The sequence below is a fragment of the Diuraphis noxia genome, unplaced genomic scaffold (genome assembly GCF_037042655.1).
Source record: "Diuraphis noxia isolate RWA-SAM2 unplaced genomic scaffold, SU_Dnox_SAM2 contig0005, whole genome shotgun sequence".
Lineage (NCBI taxonomy): Eukaryota > Metazoa > Arthropoda > Insecta > Hemiptera > Aphididae > Diuraphis > Diuraphis noxia.
Genome location: NW_028301715.1, coordinates 19898799 through 19918997, shown reverse-complemented (window position 1 = coordinate 19918997; position 20199 = coordinate 19898799). Strand labels below are relative to the sequence as shown.

Sequence of the window (20199 nt, the reverse complement as noted above, 5' to 3'; positions counted from 1 at the left end):
GGAAGGCGGCGGCAACAACAAAATAGCTTTCGGCGGGCGTGCGCGCGGGAAATTGCGGGTCGTTTTCCCCAAAGGCGGTACCCGAGGTAGGTGAGCGATAGGTATAGAGAAGGCGACCGTGTGTGTTTTCGGGCGGATGAGTGGGTGGGTGGAAGTGAAAACGGAAACCTACTCGAAAAAAAAAACGAATATATACGTCGTGATGTACCTAGATATAATGCGCGGGTTATATGGAACGCGGCCCTGGCGAATATCAAAATCTATGTATAGGTATATAATGCGTGTATTCGTATGGACTTTATTAAAAGTGAACCGACCGAAATATACGAATAACAATAATATAACAACGTCGCATATCGTCTGTGCAGCAATACAATACTTTGAGTGCTCGGGGCGATAAACGATAGCGTACACGCGACACAGTGTCGAATTGCCTCGGAATGGTAACCGCAAAATTACGATAATAATATTATACTATTATGTTTGCGCCCTATGTCGCCTTTTTTTTTCGTAGGTTAGTCGTGTCCAACAGACGAAATGCAATGCCGGAATTTACAAGCAGCTGCAGTGCTGGGGGTGACAGCTAGAATGGACTTTAGGCAATGACCTTTTGGTATTAGTATAAAATGCGTATACTGTAAATAGTATAATACATCTCGTTTTAAAATAAATAAAAAATTTGATCTATAACATAATTGTTATTAAATTAGATCATAATATAATATACGTAAAAAAATGTGTTTTATTGCAGATATTGAATATTTTTCATAATTATTACAATTACTATTTTAACGAAGGTTTAAATATAAATTTAATAAGATTTTAATATTGCTCGTAAGTAGTTTATTCTGAAACCAAAAATCTGAAAAATATAAAAGGACAATTTTTTTCGTAGATTTTTTAATTTAAAATTAAAATTTGATAATCTCGAATATTTAAACAAAGATCGACAATTTTAATTATTTTGTCGCGGTCCAAAAATATTCATCGGAATTTGAATGGCTACGCATATTACTATGTTTTAATATAAGCAATACTATGTTTTCAAAATATTTAGATTAGTTCTAAGCTATATTGTGTAAACACCATCACTAGACGTGATTTTTCACGCCGAGGAAATAAAAACTACGAATACTACCAATCTGAATCAGATAGTTCTAAGAACATTTCAACGTCCATTCTGGGACATATATATGTAATTGGTATTTAATGTATTATATTATCAAACATATATAAAGTTCGATTGTCGAGGATCGGTGGTGATGACCGTGACTTTATCGCGGTCGATGACAACGACGCGACTACGTGAGGCCAATTCCGATCGAAAACCGTTCGCTACGAGATTACCGAGTGACTATAGTCTACACTCACACAAACACACATTCACATTTATAAGTTCGTAGTAAAATATAAAACCGCAATGACCGTCGTCATAAGCGTAGGTTTTTTTCCCTTTCTCGTGGGCCTCGACCGGATTTCCTTCGATTCGTATTTTCTCATCGCCACGCCGTCTACAACGACGACGACAATTGAACAAAAGTGCATAATACATATACGAGAGTTATAACAATATAATAATAATATAATTCGTTCGCCTGCCCGCCCGCCCGCCCCCACACCGCATCCGACTTAAACGATTGCATTGTGTACGTCCGCGTAAACTTTTTAGTTACATATTATCATATTATTATATTATTGATATTGTTGTTGTTTGCCGTGAGTCATCCCGCGCGTTGATTCAAGCCGTCTTTCGTTACAACAGTCTTAAATTTTTTAAATCTTACGAGACATTTTCCGTGGTGAGCCTCTTATTCGTTCGAGACTTAGTGGTGTTGCTTCGAAAATAATCTTTCAAATGAAAATTTTTTTCACGAATCGTCTCGGGTCGTCCATATTTTACTCGAAATTGTATAAGCCGATACACTGCTACAACAGCGATTACTATAATTTTATGTATATGCGCGCATCGCTTAGTCTTTCGGTATACACTGACGTCACTCAAGAGTGCATTATATTATTACTTGTACTACGATTTTATCGCCTTCAATAAAATAATAATGTTTCATTAATATATTATATTATTATCATCCAAACCGGATCGCTTATGCGTATATTATACTGTGTTGGTAGTCGTCGAAGACCGTAAATGTCATCAGACTGATAGGTATATGATATGACGAATAAGGCGCGTCGTGAATAAAATTATTATAACTTATAACTGTTATTAATACGATATCGCGCGACGTCGTAAAGTTTAACAAGGTACAAAATTATATTCTTTTGTATAACGCGATGGTTTTGTATGATATATACTATACATATATAGGTACGCATCATTAGCGTTTTTCGATTAGCATATTATTTTATTAATAAATAAAAAAGAAACATTACGCGTGTTATTTACGAGTGCACGTAGAGGCGAAAGAAATCAATCGACTGCGCGTACTGCAACAGCAAAAACATAATAATTTTCGTAGAAATTCTTGTGCGAACGATCCTAAAACTACCCCTTTTTTTCTCCGTTCCGACGGGTTTGTGACATTGTGTGCCGTGCACTAGGCACTATGAACTATCTTGTATAGCTGCAGGTATATAACATATAAGCGCATTAATCCGTTTATGTGGGGTTCAGCTGTATATATATATATAACGGTGCAGGATAAACAAAATAACGAAAAAAAATGAAGACCGCTCTGTGGTATATAGGGAATCTCCAAAAGTGTCTCGTTTCACAGTTTTTTTCTTATATTTTTTTTTTCGGACAAGGGGCTTTAAGCTATATACCCCCACACACATACACATACGTATACGTAAACACAAGTAGGTTGTGTACGCAAGCTGCGGTATCCGGTTACCGATGCGGTACGTTTACAACGTTAAGCTAGGTTATAACCATAACACACATACACACACACACGCCCACAAATACGCATTGTCTCGAGGAATTTAAACATATATATATATACATCACATATCGTGGGCTGTCAAAGCTCATTTAATTTTACACCTATTATAGCTAGTCTGTACACATCAGACTTGTATACAGAGTGATTTTTTGAACACGCGTTTTTATATATATTACCTATAATAGCTAACTATACATAATAAGCAAATACGTTTACTTTTTAAATTTTCAGTTTCTTTTTGGGGGAGGCGGAACTTTTCTAGTGGTTGGGTTTTTATGTTAGTTCTTAGGTTTTCACAGAATATTAGGACCATCTTCAATAAAAATCCCAACTTTGTTTTTGATGGAAATATTGATGTAATATGTTGAAATCGACATTTGAACGACTAGTTAGAAAGTCATCAGGGTATGTTATAAATTATATAAAATGCACTAAGGATAATAGTCTATTAAATATTTTGATGTTACATAATTATAAATTGGATTAAGTTAGGTTCAATATTAGACATCATAAAGTGAATACTTGCCATACTCTGTATAGTGTTTTTTTTTTCAAATTATGTTTATAATGTTTAACCATCACTGCGAGTTATAAACCTATTCAATTATGTATAATATTATGTTAAAATATTCAAAAAACAATCATCCTTAGTATGTAAAACAGAATAATTTATAGTATAAAGTTTACTATTCCGTCTTTCCATGGCAGCACGATATCTTAAAAAAAAAATTACCCAAACAATTTGTGATTATATAAGTAATGTAAACATTTTTGAAAATATTATGGCTTTTGAGCACAGTTTATAAATAAAATTCAGGTTACACGAATCAATATTTGTATAAATTACGATTTAAATATCTATAGAATATGGCGAGCGTATTTAAAAATTCACCTGAAGTATATTATATATCACTTAACTTTAGGCGAGTTTTATAATCACTAAAAAGTAAAATAATGGACCTATTATAATAGAGACTCCGCGCACATATTTTATTTGTCGAGACAGTTCGTGTCCTATTGTACATAAGACACATACAAAGTTCATTTCATTATAATTTCGAACCCGTATACACATAAATGTAAATTAATTCCAAATTTTCTGTCTGTGCTGTGTACAAAAAATAAAATTCTGAGTAATTACCTATATTATACTAAGAGAGGGTTTATACCTACTATGGCAGTACGGTGGTTACTAAAAACTGTTTTCGTTTCGAGTTTCCATCGGTGTTACTACGAACGGGTGTATTTATGATTTTTAAATACAATATTATACAATTTTGGACCATCAATGAAAAAGACGGTTTGGATTTTTAAAATTTTTATTCCAAAATATTACTCTCCTAAAAAATGACCACGCGAGAAGTCTTATTAGAAAATATTAAACTTGGAATATAATACAATTTTTAGATTATCAAGTACTCGTATTATAATTAACCATGCGTACAATATTATGATACAGTTGAAAGATTATTGTGCGAGTTCGTTCGTTTGTGTAGTATTTTTGACCGAGTCCGATGAACCGGATATGATATAATAAAAATTATCAACACCCTAAACACGGCTAGACTTACAGACAACACGACAGTATATACAGAGCGTTTCATGGGTTTTTCTAAAAATATGATATAAGTTTACTCACTTGTACGCGCTGATTTTTCCGTCATACTTTTTTATTCGGAAAAGGTGGTGATTTGTGTGACATCAACAAAGTTTGTTAGTGTTATTGTATTAATTAAATCGTCTTTGGGTATTGGATAAAAATAATCTATTTCATATCATACATGTTGAATTCAAAGTCATATTTTAATCAGTCATCGACCACTACTAGAATAAAAAAAAAAATTTAACGAAATTAAAAATTTAGCACGCTACAATAAAAAAAAAAATGAGATTTCATCACGTAAGGTCACTTTTGAATCAAAATTATGCCCTCGATGATGATTTACTATAATCTGTCTTCGCACATAAAAACATTTTAATAATATAATATCTTTAATAGAAATTCTATGTTTACGGACGACTGAGATTTTGATAATCTTATTTAATATCAATTTTATCAACATTTTTGAATCGCAATTAATATTATACTTCGTGTCGCGTTTATTACGACAAAGATATTCTTTAAATAACTGCATTTTGATTTAGTTTTTTCACCTTATTCCGTTCGCGATTCACCATTATTATATTGGTCTTGCAGTAATATAAATTATAACTCAGGTAAAATATACATAGTCTAAAGATTCGAGATTACAATCTGATTTTTATATTATAACGATGAGATATATTACATATTATTTCCTATTATACAGGGTGGTTCTTTCTAGTGGGTACACTAATTATCTCGAAAAGTATTTACTTTCTTCAAAATATTTTTTTACATGGTTTCAAGTTGTTAAAAACCCAACGTTTTTATTAAAAAATTATATTTTTAAATATTTTTTATCCTTATCATTTTTTAAGTTTTTTACTTTTTTGAATGACAACATAGAGTTTTAGTTTCATATTCCAAAGCAGAATATTTTTCTAAGTATTTTGATTCATAAAAATCGAATTTAGGACGAGTAGTTTATGAGTTATATGTATTTAAAGTTTAGATAAGCGGAGTAGTGGACAAACATTTAGCGGGGTAACCCCGTACCACTCCACTCTGTCAATCTAAACTTTAAATACTTATAACTCAAAAATTACTAGCCCTAAATTCAATTTTTATGAATCAAAATACTTAGAAAAAATTTCTGGTCTGGAATATGAAATTAAAACTCTATGTTGTCATTCAAAAAAGTAAAAAACTTAAAAAATGATATGGATAAAAAATATTTAAAAATATAATTCTTTAATAAAAACGTTGGGTTTTTTTATCAACTTGAAACCATGTAAAAAATATTTTGTAAAAAGTAAATACTTTTCGAGATAATTAGTGTACCCACTAGAAAGAATCACCCTGTAGGTAGGTACCTTACATAATGCAATATAGTTTGGTTTACGAAAATCGTGTAATTTTACAAGACTAAACCGCGCTTGTGCGTTTCTTTCGATTTTATCGACGAATCGATTGCGATACTTAGAAACAGTTTTAACGTGAGGTAAAATTATATTTCGTCATTTAACAGTAATTTGTTATAACTTAAAATGAAAAAAAAAATGTTTTAAAATATTTACGCGTATACGTTTACCGAGAAATGTCTGTTCTGTTGAGTATAGAATAGTATAAATGGATTTAAAGCTCGGGTTGGCGTATTACCGTATTGGCGGTGGGTGCAGAGCTAGAATTTGCATGGACGGCCATAAAATGCTTATTATTATTTATTACCTACACGAATTTCTATCAAATTTGCTACCTCCATCTCTTATATTGACAATATATACCGTTACATGGTTTATTTACATTATTTTTTACAAAATCCTTATGCGTTACTATTATACCTAAAGCTATATAATACAGCCGCATTTCTACAATATTTATAAGTCTTAAGGGTGTATTTAATAGTCATTATTTACTCGTGCTACAGCTGATTACCTGCAGCGCTAAATCGCCGTATAACACAATATTATTTACTATATACGACGAATTATTATTCGGGAGCGACGACGACGCCCTGGTGGTTTATAGTTAGAGTGCTACTGCACTTCAACGCTGCGCACATTATATACATTATTATTGTACATAGGTAGGTATTGTATATGTGTGATGGTCTCTCGAGGTGACTTGTATATATAATATACTTTGAGTGGCTGTGGCGCAGTATAGCGATACTCAACGTTTGCAACAGTGAGATAATAAAAAGAAACAAACACGAAAACTACGCGACACTTGCTCTTCTCGCTTATATAATATAATATATAGGCACTGCGTTTCTGTATGTATATAAATGTATACATTCCACCGAGTCCACCGCCGCGTGTAATTGCAATCCGACCGAAAAGAAAACGGTCGAGTGTCGCCGCGGAAAACGCGAATAATAATAATATAAGAGGGATGGAAAACCCTTCGCAGTGACTCGCGTTCAAAAGCCTATCTGTACCAGACGCACTCGTCAGACTTGTGCTCCTTATTTATTTATTTATTTTTTTTTTTTTTTGTTTCGCCACTCACTCTCGGTGCAGTTCGCGTCGCGTACTTACACGCGTATATAATAATACATTAATATACACTTTTTCCTTCTTATATTATTATTTTTCTTCGTGTTTTTCTTTATTTCCACTCGCATACACACTTTCACGATGAACAGAGTGTCGTCCCGCCGTGGCAGCTGCAGCATCGTCGTCAGGGTGGTGGGGTGGGCGTCTGGCTTTTGTGCTCTCTTGCTGATATAGTATCGCACCACGACTGTTATTATTAATCGAATCACACGCGCGCGTCTCGCACCGCCGAAACCGATACGCCTGTACATTGATCGAAATTCCCGTCCGCATCGTGCAGGTCATCTGGTTCTGGTTGTGGTAAACAAATTTATACGTAAGTGTATTGGAAAGTATACGCAGTGTACGACGATCGCAAAACAAACTCATATTTAAATTAAGTTTCGTAGATAATGTCGAAAACTCGATGTATTACCTAGATAATATGTGTTATTTATGTTCCAATGTTTAATCCAGTCCAGATGCACGTAGCCTATTTCTTCTTCTTCTTCTTCTTCTTTTTCTGGCGTTCATAACTCTCCAAGAGTTTTCACTGCCATCACCAAATCACTCCACTTATCACGATTCTGCACAATCTCCCTCCAATCCTGCACTCCAAGATCTTCCAAATCCTTTTCTACCACATCCATCTATCTCTTCCGATGACGACCCCGTGGCCTTTTCCCTTCTGCAGATTTCCAATTTAATACTATTTTGGTTACTGCATCAGTATTCCACCTCATGACATGTCCTAGCCACTGTATCCTTTGACTGTTTATGAAACCATTAATTGATTCTATTTTTAGTAGCAGCCTATACGGATACAATTTTTAAGTAGGTCATGTTAGCTTAAGTTGTGCTATATAATAAATTCTTACATACGTAAACTGAAAAGTCAATGTAAACCAAAATATAAGACATAACGTGTACATTTCAACTGCTTTCCAAAAAAATGTTAAATTACTTTTAAATCATAACAATAATAAGCGGATACGTTTGCTGGTAACCTTCGAATACAATAAAAATAATTTCTTATATACAATCATAATCATTTAAACGAGTTATAAGTTATTATTATTCAATACATTTTTCTCTTTTGGCATGAGAATTTGATGTAATGACATGTTCACAATTTTCATACTTTCTTGGCTCGTGCCAAAATTTTTTAGTATCGCGATGGTACAATATACAATAATATTTATATTTATAGTATTATACGTCTGTACACGAGTTGTCGATGAAGCGAGATGAAATTTCTGCAATTTTCTTATTAAAGTCAAACATTAAAAAAAATATATTATTTTACGGATTTGTATGGAGTATATGCATATAGGTATTCAGTAAACACTGACTCTTGAAGAACTATATTATGAGTTTTGTAAAAAAAAATTATACCAATACCAAACATTTGATGAGAAATATGTCTCTCTGTACTGCACTCATCAAATTATCTCTATACACTTACGACATGACGTTTTAAGATTTTTTCGATGACACGGCCGATTTTTTTGATCGCAGCCATATAATAAAATATAAAACCTGACACCGATTGGTATTTTTATTGTATTATATATATTATTTAATTTAAACTTCGAAAACGCGTGCTGAGCAAATACAAACGCGTAGTATATGTATGCTTTTGACAGGATCCAATTTATATATCCGCGCGACATGTTTTGACACGAAATTTCAAAATTATAACATTACCACTTGATAAATCTGCTTCACTATGTATATGTGTAGTAGGCACATCCTACGCCGCATGTAAGTTTATTATTTTGTCTTTGAACCGCATTTATTAATATTATTATTATTGTTATATACGTTTTCGACCGTGGCAATAATACTATTTGAATCGTACACAGTCAGAAGACTTATGTCTAACAAAGTCCAAAATGGATAGTGGTGTGTACCAGAACCTAAGCATCGAAAGACCATGGTCTTAAAAATCGGGCAAATCAAAGTATAAAAATATATTAGGTGTATCGTCGACTGTAGAGGATGAGGATCTCTTACATCGACGTGTGTGTGCGTCATGAAAAGTGTACACAACTTTAGGATTTTACGAATACCGTATTACACGTAAGATCTTTACGTTTAAGGATCAATTCACTCTTTATATAGTTATAGTTATAGAATAAGGTACCTATAAGTAATATTTATGTAAAGTCATCGTACACATCAATCTACACTTATGAGATAAATATATTACCTGTAGGATGTATTTAGTATAATTTTTGTAAAACATGAAAAAATGCATTTGTATGTAAATTTTTAGGAAAAAAAATATGAGATATAATAGTGAACGGTCAAATGACCTTGTACGACCATATGTGTTACAAATGATGATGCAACTCATAACGGGTTAAGTATATTTGTATGGTGTGGAAGGTGGGGACGAATCGGTGTTACTAGACCTAAGCTTAAAAGTGATCATAATTGTTAATAATTTAAAACCATTTATTGGTCAAACCCACCCAAAAGACTGCAGTGTTAAAAATATGAGTAGTTTTCATTTATAACAGTATAGTACTTATTAAGACAGGGTAAATCTACTGGCGTTTTTAATTTTTTCACGAGCAATGCCAGAATCAGCTACATTACTATGATCGTTATACATCATAGCATGATAGTTATTTTTCAGAACTAAGGACGTATATTATAATTTATGTAATAAATAACGTATTGCTGTAACCCACATCATAATAATATACGAATATTATGATGCACGTGGTCATGCCCGGACTAGGATTCGATTCATTTCGGGGAGCGGCGCGAAGAGAGAGAATGAGTGAGATTCAATTTATATTTTTAAGTAGTCGTCCCAGGGATTGTCGCAAACGCATTATAATAAAGGACTACTAACTGTATACTATATCGTCGACAGTGGCGGCATAGTGGCGACCGGGTTCTCCATAATATACGACGTCAATTGAGCAGGATGCGGGTCCCGTCTATATACAAAAGTGGTGTATATTATGTATGTACACACGTATTATATTATATATATATATATTATTCGCCGTCGTTCAAGTCCCCTCGAATTATCGTCACCGCCGTCAATGCTGTCGTTTGGTCGCTATTAATGTTACAGAAATGTCGGTTTATTTGATTTTTATATGATTATATGCGTACGACTATTTCATAAGATGATTGTTCGGTCACACTAGACACCCGTCCGTGTATGTCTTCGCCGTACGCAAGTATAATGCAATTATTGTGTCTAAGATATACACTCACATGATCTGACGATCACAGTTTCATAATATTATTCCGGATTCGTGTCCGGTATTGCATGCACCGGATGTGCACGAGATGAAGTGAACGAGAAGTGCCCATGTATAGCGCACACACCGATGAACGTTTTCAGGAAATAGAATACCATAATATAATAATTATAACGTCCCGACGCTGATATGTGCGATAAGTGACGTACCGATACAAAAATTAGTTTTTTTTTTAAGTGTTGCACTTATGAATTTGCCCATCAATAAAACACAAGTTATATTTTATACATACAATTTATATAAATCACATAATATATGCGTACCTTTTAATACTATATGATTCAAAGTTGTTTTGTTCTTCTGCGAAGTGGACAAAAAAGTAGGTTTACTGTCTACTATAGTAAGCAGCAATATTATTCAGTACACGTCTTCGGCCATACATTGTACATAAATCCGTGGTCAAATATAGGGCGATGCACGTCTGCTGTGGCGTGCAACTGATATTATATTATAATATTGTAATTTTCTTCCACATTAAAACCTTGTCGATATCGTATACCTTCACATTATTATTACGTGAACCGTCGCAAACATATCCGATAGTCGATACACATTATCATAAACACACGAGACGAATATTATTATAACGGTCCGAAGCCGTTTGATGTGTTGCCTGTGTAGTATAATATCATATTATTAATGTCTTATTATTTTACTTTTCGAACGCGGTCTGTGGTTTTTTAGGACTGAAACGCAATGCGGAAGTCACACAGCAACATTTATCATAATAATATATGGTACACTCTGCAGTTTTCCGAGCAGGGTGGCGAAAACAGTTGAGAGGGTGATTCGCGTTTCTAAGTAAATTTACCAAACCAGACGATTTTCTGGAACATCATAACCGGAAACAAATTTTGGGTACGCCACTGCAGCATCTCATCGACAAAATATCGGTACGTATATTATTAATCATTATATCATAGCACATAATTTATAATAATAATATTATGCTGGCGTCTGCGCTGCAGAACACCTAATATAGTCATCCACTTGTCTAATAATCATTACGGCCTTATGCGGGATTTTTCTATATGCCGGCAAACCGGATGAGGTTTGTGCAGTTTATGCATGTGCGCTTGCAGCAGTATTACATAATATTAACACTCGCTTTTATGTACATAGTATTATGTGCAATGATGTGTTTTATGCCGAAAGTGCTGCAGCGGTCTTGGTAATGCGGCGGCGTACATAATAATATACGGGCGTCTGTGGGCTATGGTAGTGCGGGGGTGGGGGAGAATACAAAATTTAAACCAACGTTTACACTAATTGTGTATATACTATATATAGCTCTTAAACGATGATTTTATGATAGTGTTGCCCGAAACGGATTGGCACCTCAACATACATATTATATGAGCGTGGGTATATGTCATCCAAATCATCCATTTTATAGCTGGTCGATTGTTATTATTTATTTTTAGTCATAGAGGCGCCCCTATGGCACCATATTGGAAGCTTCAATTGTTCCAAACTTTTCATCCAAGTTTTTCGTTATATAACATAAAATGAATGTATATTCAACATTATAATACATAGGTGTGTATATACATAAGTATAGTAACGCAGCGAAATTTAATTTATAATATATATATTATATAGGCTCGCGTTATATACATTATTATATTTACTTATGTGCATTCGTACCCATCGCCGCCGTGCTCACCTTATCGTCTGGCTCATCGGGGTTATTTCGTCGAGTTTGTCGGTGCCGAGGGGGGGGGGGTCTATCTACATACCCCTTCGAAATTGTGTGGATTTTATACATACATAATATAGCTGCTGCAGCAGGTATATACGTATTTACGTTATTTCCTCAGCACCGGAAATGTTATTCTATTCGACGAATCTCGTTTTTACCGGAAGGTATATATACAGTACATGCTGCAGGTATACGCATCACGAATAACTCGCATATACCTAGGTAATAATTGTATACGTTTGCAGACACGCGAGTAACATACAATTTACTGAATAATGATATAGCATACAGGGTGCATCACCAAACAACCGCCGCCGCGTTTACCCGTTTTCCCGGGTCAATGGCACGTAACGAATATTTTTTCCCAAAACCTCGCATCGCAGCATGGCAATTATAATGTCTGCATCATGATAGCAATAATTATGTACAGCTCGACTACGTTTTGGGAAAGTTTTACATAACATTGTGCATATCATTATAATGCAGTGTAATAATTAATTGAAAATTCATTAGTTCAGGATGTAGTGTGAATATTTTAGAGTAGCTTTTTATTTTTTTGTAATGATATTCGTACCTAATATTACACCTATTTAACCTATATGACTAATTGTATTCCATTTGCCATGCTATTTGTGTTATAATTATTATATTGCATTGGAAAAAACTGCATTAAAATATTCGCCCTACATAATATGAACAGGGGTCAGTGATATTGACTTTCCTGCTGCAATTAATTAACATTTATACAATGTTTTTGCGTTAACTATTATACCGGGTGATTCATTTTACGCAAGACACTGGTCATTTCAAAAACTATTTTTTTACGTAATTTTAAGTCAACGATTTTTCTAAGAAACATACTTCTCACTATTCCTTATCATTATATTTTTTTTAATTATTGACTGACAATATAACGTGCATTTCTAATTATTCCTTATTCTAAGATCTAAAGTAGAATACTGGCCACTGGGTACTTTGAAAAATAAAATTTAATCTTGGCTGAATAATTTAAGCAGTAGTATTTCAATTCTAGATGATTGGAGAAGAGTGATCGCACCTGGTAAAGTGTTTTCCCAGACTTCCAATATCCCAATTATTACCAATATGTATGATTAATGACTAATAGGTAAACTACTTGTCCACAATTTTATTTTTATTGATCAAAATACTCCGGATAATATCAATATTAGTATTATTTTAATATCCTACTTCGTAACAGGAAATTGAAAATATACGTTGTTATAATATTCAAAAGCACAAAAACTTTAAAAATGATACGATGAAAAAATTTTTTTCCCAAAAAATATGTTTCCTTACGATTTAAAATTATTTTATTTATTTATCAATTTTTGTACTGGGTTCGAATCGATATACATTTTATATATTATAATAATATCGTTGTGAAATTACTGTTCTGTGCATTCGGGCATGAAATATCGCTAAACCGATGTTTGCATTAGAATATTGTCCATTTGACCGTATGATTTGTTTATAACCTACAAAATATGTATTACAAACACCACACTTGCCGCAAATATAATATTATTTAAACGAGAAGTTATGATATTAAAAAAAAATGTATAAATCTTGTTGTTTATTATTATTTTTTTTCATTATAATTATTTACAATCTATACGGTACAATAAGAATATAATGACTATTGAGTGAATTTAATAGTAATTATTTTAGTTACAGGAAGTTACCATTTAAGGGCAGTGCCAACCAACCTGGAACTTTTTAGGTATTATTATAGGTTATATTATGTTTTTTTTTCTAAGTAGGTCACTGTCTTTTTCGTATATTACCGGAGAGTGAGATATAAAATAATTGTTTGATAAATGCATGGGTTACTGACGTTACTGAGAGAGTTTAAGTTAGTATGCAATTTAAAAAGTACCTAATATAATCTTGCTAATTGATTTGGTAGGACTTTTTAGATCTTTATGAAGATTTATGGATGTTAAATACCAAGTCGTAAAAAGATATTAGGTATACTGAAACGCCTGGAGATTTTGGTATTAGAGGGTTTTGCAGAGCCCCATCATAACTGAATATCGTACGTTCAAACTATTGGAATTTTTAACTTGTATGTGATAAGTTTATCAGATAGAGAGAGTTAGGATTTCAAGATTGGTCTTAGAAAGCGAAGTGCAAAGTTACCTAACTGTTTTAAGCTTAAGTTTTACATGTAGACTCCGGGTTAGGCGTTTATCTAGATCTAACCCTTATACATAATTTAGAATTTGTATAATATTTATAAAATATGGAAATTGTATTTAAAATCCTTACTTTGCTGGGAACTCTGGTCTGGCTATAATATTATTGCCCTGTTGTTATTAATACCTAAATAATAAAACTTATTGACGAACTACAAAAAAACAAAACTCGATTACGAACTATTGTCGTGAAGTCAAGTGCGCCAATTGTACGAAAGCGTTATATGTCGTTTCTAAAACGATGACGACACGGATACGATTAATCAATTCGAGTACGCGACCGTAGTTGATAATATTATGGCTTATAGTCGAGATCATCGCATATAGAATACTGTACGCGTAACTGTATAATAATATATATATTATATATGTTGAATAAGTCATTCGCGCGATTATCTTACAATTATAATATATTATGTTTTATTGTGGGCTATAGCTTAATCATAGGTTCAAAAAGGGAGGGTGGCTTAGAGGGTATAACCACCTTCAATTTTAAAATTATCACCCTCAAATAATGTTCGTGTTTATGTATCAAAAACGTCTGCTTCAAAAAAAAAAAACCAAAATAAGAATAAGCATACCTAAAGTACCCGTAGTTTTTTTTTTTATTGAAATTGCACCTATGAGCTTATCGTAACGTATGGCGTTTTCAGTCCGAGAGAAAAACAATGATGATAATATTTTTCAAATGTCGATGTAAAAGGCGATCAAAACATTATAATATCGATTACCCACAGATTTATTATAATACCGTTATCGTCGTTCGGTTGTTTTACTTGGCCAACAATGTTTCCATCTGCACTAGTCAACAGCTAAAGAGCAACATTACTAACCGCACTGCATCCGGATAATTCTAAAAGGATATGTGTATGTGTGTGCGTGTGTGGCAAGAAGAATATTTCTGCGCTCTAACTCCCAGCGAATAATGATAATAATATAAATAAAGGGTGCAGCGGTTGACGTTTGACAAATTTCGCGAGACGACGAAACTGGTAGATGACTACTAGGGAGGAGGAGAGAAAAAAGATCGAAAAAAAAAAGGTAATATCGTCGTATACAAAGCGCGCTCAGTCGGGGCGCCAATGTGTCTTTTTTTGTCTTGTTTGTATATATTTCTATTTTTTTTTATTAATGAAATTTCAATTGACCGTTTTTACACTATACACACACACGCGCACGCATCATGATATATATATATATATATGTACACTACTACCCGAGTTACCCGCAGGTAAGTGGAGTGCGCCCGTAAATCACTGCGCTTTTTTTTTTTCAATAACCATTGTCAGACCCGTAGGGACACGGACCGATAGTCAATAATAATCCCCAGTTTTCGGTAAAATAAACACACGCACACACACACACACACAGCACTCGATATATAATATCATAATAATAATAATAACAACAACAGTATAGTGTTGTAGTAGCAGCAATAACAATAATGACCCGGACGATAACAAAAGGGTGCACTGCGACACGTATATATAATATAATAATATATATAGTTGGTAATGAATGATATTGTATAATATAGGTACCTATATTATGTGCTGTGGGCTTATAAGTTTTTGTGGTATTTTTACACCTCGTTTTACCCTCGTCACCATCACCGCCGCCGCCACAGTTGATATTCGCGTGTTTGCAATCCAAACATTGAGATGTCATTCCGTTATTATTATTATCATGATCCCCATTATTTACGTGCACATTTTAACCGGTCGGTATACACGTGAGTTATTATACGTATCGTATCACATACACACGGTCACACGCACGCAGTTTATCGTTTTTTTTTTTTTTTTTTATGTACGAGGTACATGAAAATATGCAATATTTTATTAGTGGAATTTGAAATGGATTAATTTTTAAAACTATTTGTTTTTTTTTTTTTTTGGAAAAACAGCTATTGTCGTCGACCGGGCATTGGTATGGTAGTTATATCGACCGGAATATAATAATGGACATTAGTCCTTTACTTATACTATTTCCCAAGTCCGTACTATCCAAGCTTCCCAGCCCATCACTCTTCGGCTAATAGCCTCGACTCTTTGGTACGTAACAAATGAAACTCTACACAAAGATCTCCAACAGTTGACCGACTAACTAAATTGTACTGTTACAGATTTCACTCTAAACTGCAACACCGTCCCAATCCTTAAGCCTTCTTGACAACCCACCGCGCTGACTAAAAAAAAAAAATTGGTGCCATATTTTCCTCCAATAACAAAATACCGCCGTTTGCTTGCACCGCCCATTTTCGCTCAATAAATTGTAAATCAAATGATAAAACAGTCAGTATAAATAATTTAAAAAAAACTAAATAAATAAATAAAAATTGATTATAATGTTGTGTGGGACAGTGTAGGAAAACGGTATCTCGTTTTTGGAGGAAAATGGAACTGCCCATTAAAATAATGCATTAAAATAAACTACCGGATGGTACAATCGCTGGACGTTTTGTCCTCATCACGTGTGAAGTGTTGTCGATAATCTTTTTTACGTATATTGTGTCATGAAATACTGATTGTAAATTTTCAAAAATAAAAAAAATGTTATACTTTTGGAATACCATTAGTATCTTAGCCTCCCTGATAATTAAAAAAAAGTTGAATCCTGCAAAGGCTGTTAGAGACCCATTATATAGTGTCACGGTGGTTACAAAAATATTGGTATAATTGAAACTCATACGTGTTGTCCGTCATTGAGTTTACCGAAATGTTTTCCTTTTGGCAATTTATCGCGGACCACCACAAATTTTTTGCTCTTAGTTTTAAGCGTAAACAACTTAAATTAGGGTCCCTCCATTAAAAATGACATTGGTGCCCAAATTGACCTAATTGCGCCACTTAATATCTGCAGAGGCTGTTGGAGGTAGTGTGCTTTGAAGTTGAATAATGGTGGTTTTTGAATATTATTTTCTAATATGTTAAACGTCATGCTGACCTTTAGAATTATTTCTGTTTTAGCTCGAAAACTATCTATTCAATAATTTTAATAGTTTATATACTATCAATATTGGAAATTGAATTATTGTGCACCACGATGTTATCCATTATTACTACACGAAGTAACTGAACTTGTAAAGGATGTTTTATAATACATAATTCTCTTCTGAATATAATATATACATAGTACATACCTACTTGTTTAATGCAATATTTAATTTACACTCGTCTTGAATTTCAACCGAATAGATGCAATATACCATCATGGCGCACGAAATACGTAAATTATTAAGACGAAGTTGTATTTTTTCATTCTAATATAGTAATAATATATGGATATTATTCAAAATAATATAATAAAAACTACAATTGAATTTACCAACAAATTGGTATATTATAATATATATATATATATACGCGACGAACACCTTTGTATTCGACAGCATTTTGTTGTTAATAATTTTAAAAATAAAATTTGATTTTGAGAAACGTCATTTCTCTTTTTGTAAAAGGATTTCTTTCCTCGTCTCAAATATATTCTCTTGTATATAAAAATATAAAAATACTTCTCTGTCGCTATTCGGGGGAGGAAATACGATTTTTCTTTTCCGCCTCTCATTCACTGTACATATAATTATATTATGCGAATATATCTATCTATATATATTTAACGACCATAAAATCCATTTAACTGTGCAGAAATGGTTGGTGGGTGGTCGTACGATGACGGAGGAGGAGAAGATATTATTGTTTCTTTTTTCTTTCACGCTTCTTACACGCACAAATACACACACCTACACAAATACACACATGCACATACTTATATTATATGGAATTTGAAATTGTTTTATAGTTACTAATTATTATATGTCAGTGTTTTGGCGACGACGATGCGTTTTGTTCAATATTTCAACGCGAATTGACACGCGAAAATGTTCTGATTTTGTTAATACCGCTGTCAACTCGTCGTCGTCGGAGCTGTAGTAATTTAATCGAAAACGTCTATATATATACCCATAAATAATAAACAGCTGAGCTTTCTCCGTCTCCGTCACTCGCTGGGTTAGTGCCGTACTTATTTATAAAATATTGTATTATACAGAACCGCTGCTGAATAAAAAATTCCGACAAAAGGGGTACGTCAGCGAGCAGGGGGATAGAACAGTGTTGAGGAAAGGCTTAGGTGGTGTGGGGGAAGGTGAATATGAAAGCGTGATGTGGACGTATAATACAATAATGTATTGGGTGGGATGTAGGCGCGGAGTGTATGGTCGTCGCACTTTAAACCGAAGAAAATCATAAATCCATACACCAGAAATGCGCGTGCGTGTGTTTCGCAAAAGTGGCGCCGACCAATGGAAAAATAAAAAAATCGAAATAAATGATTGTAACAAAGTCTATATAGTATACATAGGGTGAAAATGTCTGCAAACTATTAATAGGCACGTGAGTGAAACAGTAGGAACGAATAAAATCTACGCGATATGTATAGGTCATATTTGTTTTCGTCTTACACAACATAATAATATGACGTGTGTGGTGTGTTAGGTTAGGTAGGTACCTACAGGGCCGGCCCTAGGGTAGGTCAACTGGGACATTTGTCCTAGGCCCCGCGCGAATTTTAGGGCCCCGCGCTTACGTCATAAAAACTAGATAGCTAAATAATTAAATAAAAAAATATACATTGAAGACCTAAAGTAGTATATTATGTTGATGAAATAGTATTTATTGTATTTTATACAAAATTGACATTATTATTGTTATTAATAGGTATTATATTGTGGTCGTGGTCAATAATAGTAATAAGTTATAAAAATAGCTAGTCGAAAAGTGATTTATCACATTAATATTTTATCGCATCATTCTGTTAATGCTCGGTATATGCAATCAGTCTGTGGTTTATTTCGTTTTATTTTTGTTTGTTGTACATATACAATTTGAAAACAATACGACTCGACAATACCGATCATTTCACTTTTTACTTAGTTTTATTTGACATTTAGACGTCGCCAACGAAAGAAGTCTTGATGGGAAATTCATTTTTTTTTTAAATTTTACTGTTTATTTAATGTACGAGTATAATATTATTACATTATAAACGACAAAGGTAGGTATAAAATATACAATATTTTAATTTATTATACTATTTTTATAAAATTGATTGTACTTCAAATTGTTTTCTACACACTTTACATATTATATTAAGGTTTTGCACATCACTCTTTATTTTTTTATCAAAATGAGTCAAAATACTTCTAACATTTTAACTATTTTCAGTAGTTAAATTTACTTACCATGTCTATTACCATTTAATAAATTTTAATGTACGCAGTTGGCAACTGCATACAGGTATAGAGTAGGTACCGACATACAGCGACAGTTATTTTCATAGGTATTATTATTATTATTATTTTTATTATTATTATTATTATTATTATAGGTATTATTATTGTATTATTATCGATAATATCAATAACAAAACATAGAACGATCGCAGACCGACGCGGTCATGTAGGCGGGATGCCGGGAATCGGGAGTACAATTATTCATTTGCCTCTATGCATACGCTATCGTCTATAATTACATATCTTGTCTAATTAAAACACTGTAAAGATTTGCAAATTATTTTAACAGATAACGATTTAAAAGATGTAGATGGATTTGATTTATTTTCTGAACTGATTATTTTTCGATATTTAGTTGACGATGACACAAATTCGCTACAGGCACTTAATATTTTAAAAACTACTTACGGATCATTTCCTAATCTAACCATTGCTTTAAGAATAATGCTAACCATTCCTGTGACATCAGCATGTGCGGAAAGAAGCTTTTCCAAGTTAAAATTAATAAAAACCTATTTACGCAATCAATTAGGTCAAGACAAACTATCAGAACTAGCTTTAATATCAATCGAAGAAGAAGTATCGTCCACAGTCGATTATAAACATCTCATTGATATATTCGCTTCCAAAAAATCTAGAAAGAAAATGTTTATTTAAGTTTTAATGTGATAATTTA

At 33.1% G+C, this 20199-nt stretch overlaps 1 long non-coding RNA gene across 1 annotated transcript in view; it reads left to right on the top strand.

Moving 5' to 3' along the window:
• The window catches only part of LOC149055020 (uncharacterized), a 147103-nt gene that overhangs the window by 100100 nt on the left and 26804 nt on the right, over nucleotides 1-20199 (top strand). Inside the window, exon 4 of the long non-coding RNA XR_016192173.1 lies at nucleotides 10997-11205. This is a non-coding gene — a long non-coding RNA (uncharacterized LOC149055020). The remainder of the gene's footprint in view (nucleotides 1-10996; nucleotides 11206-20199) is intronic.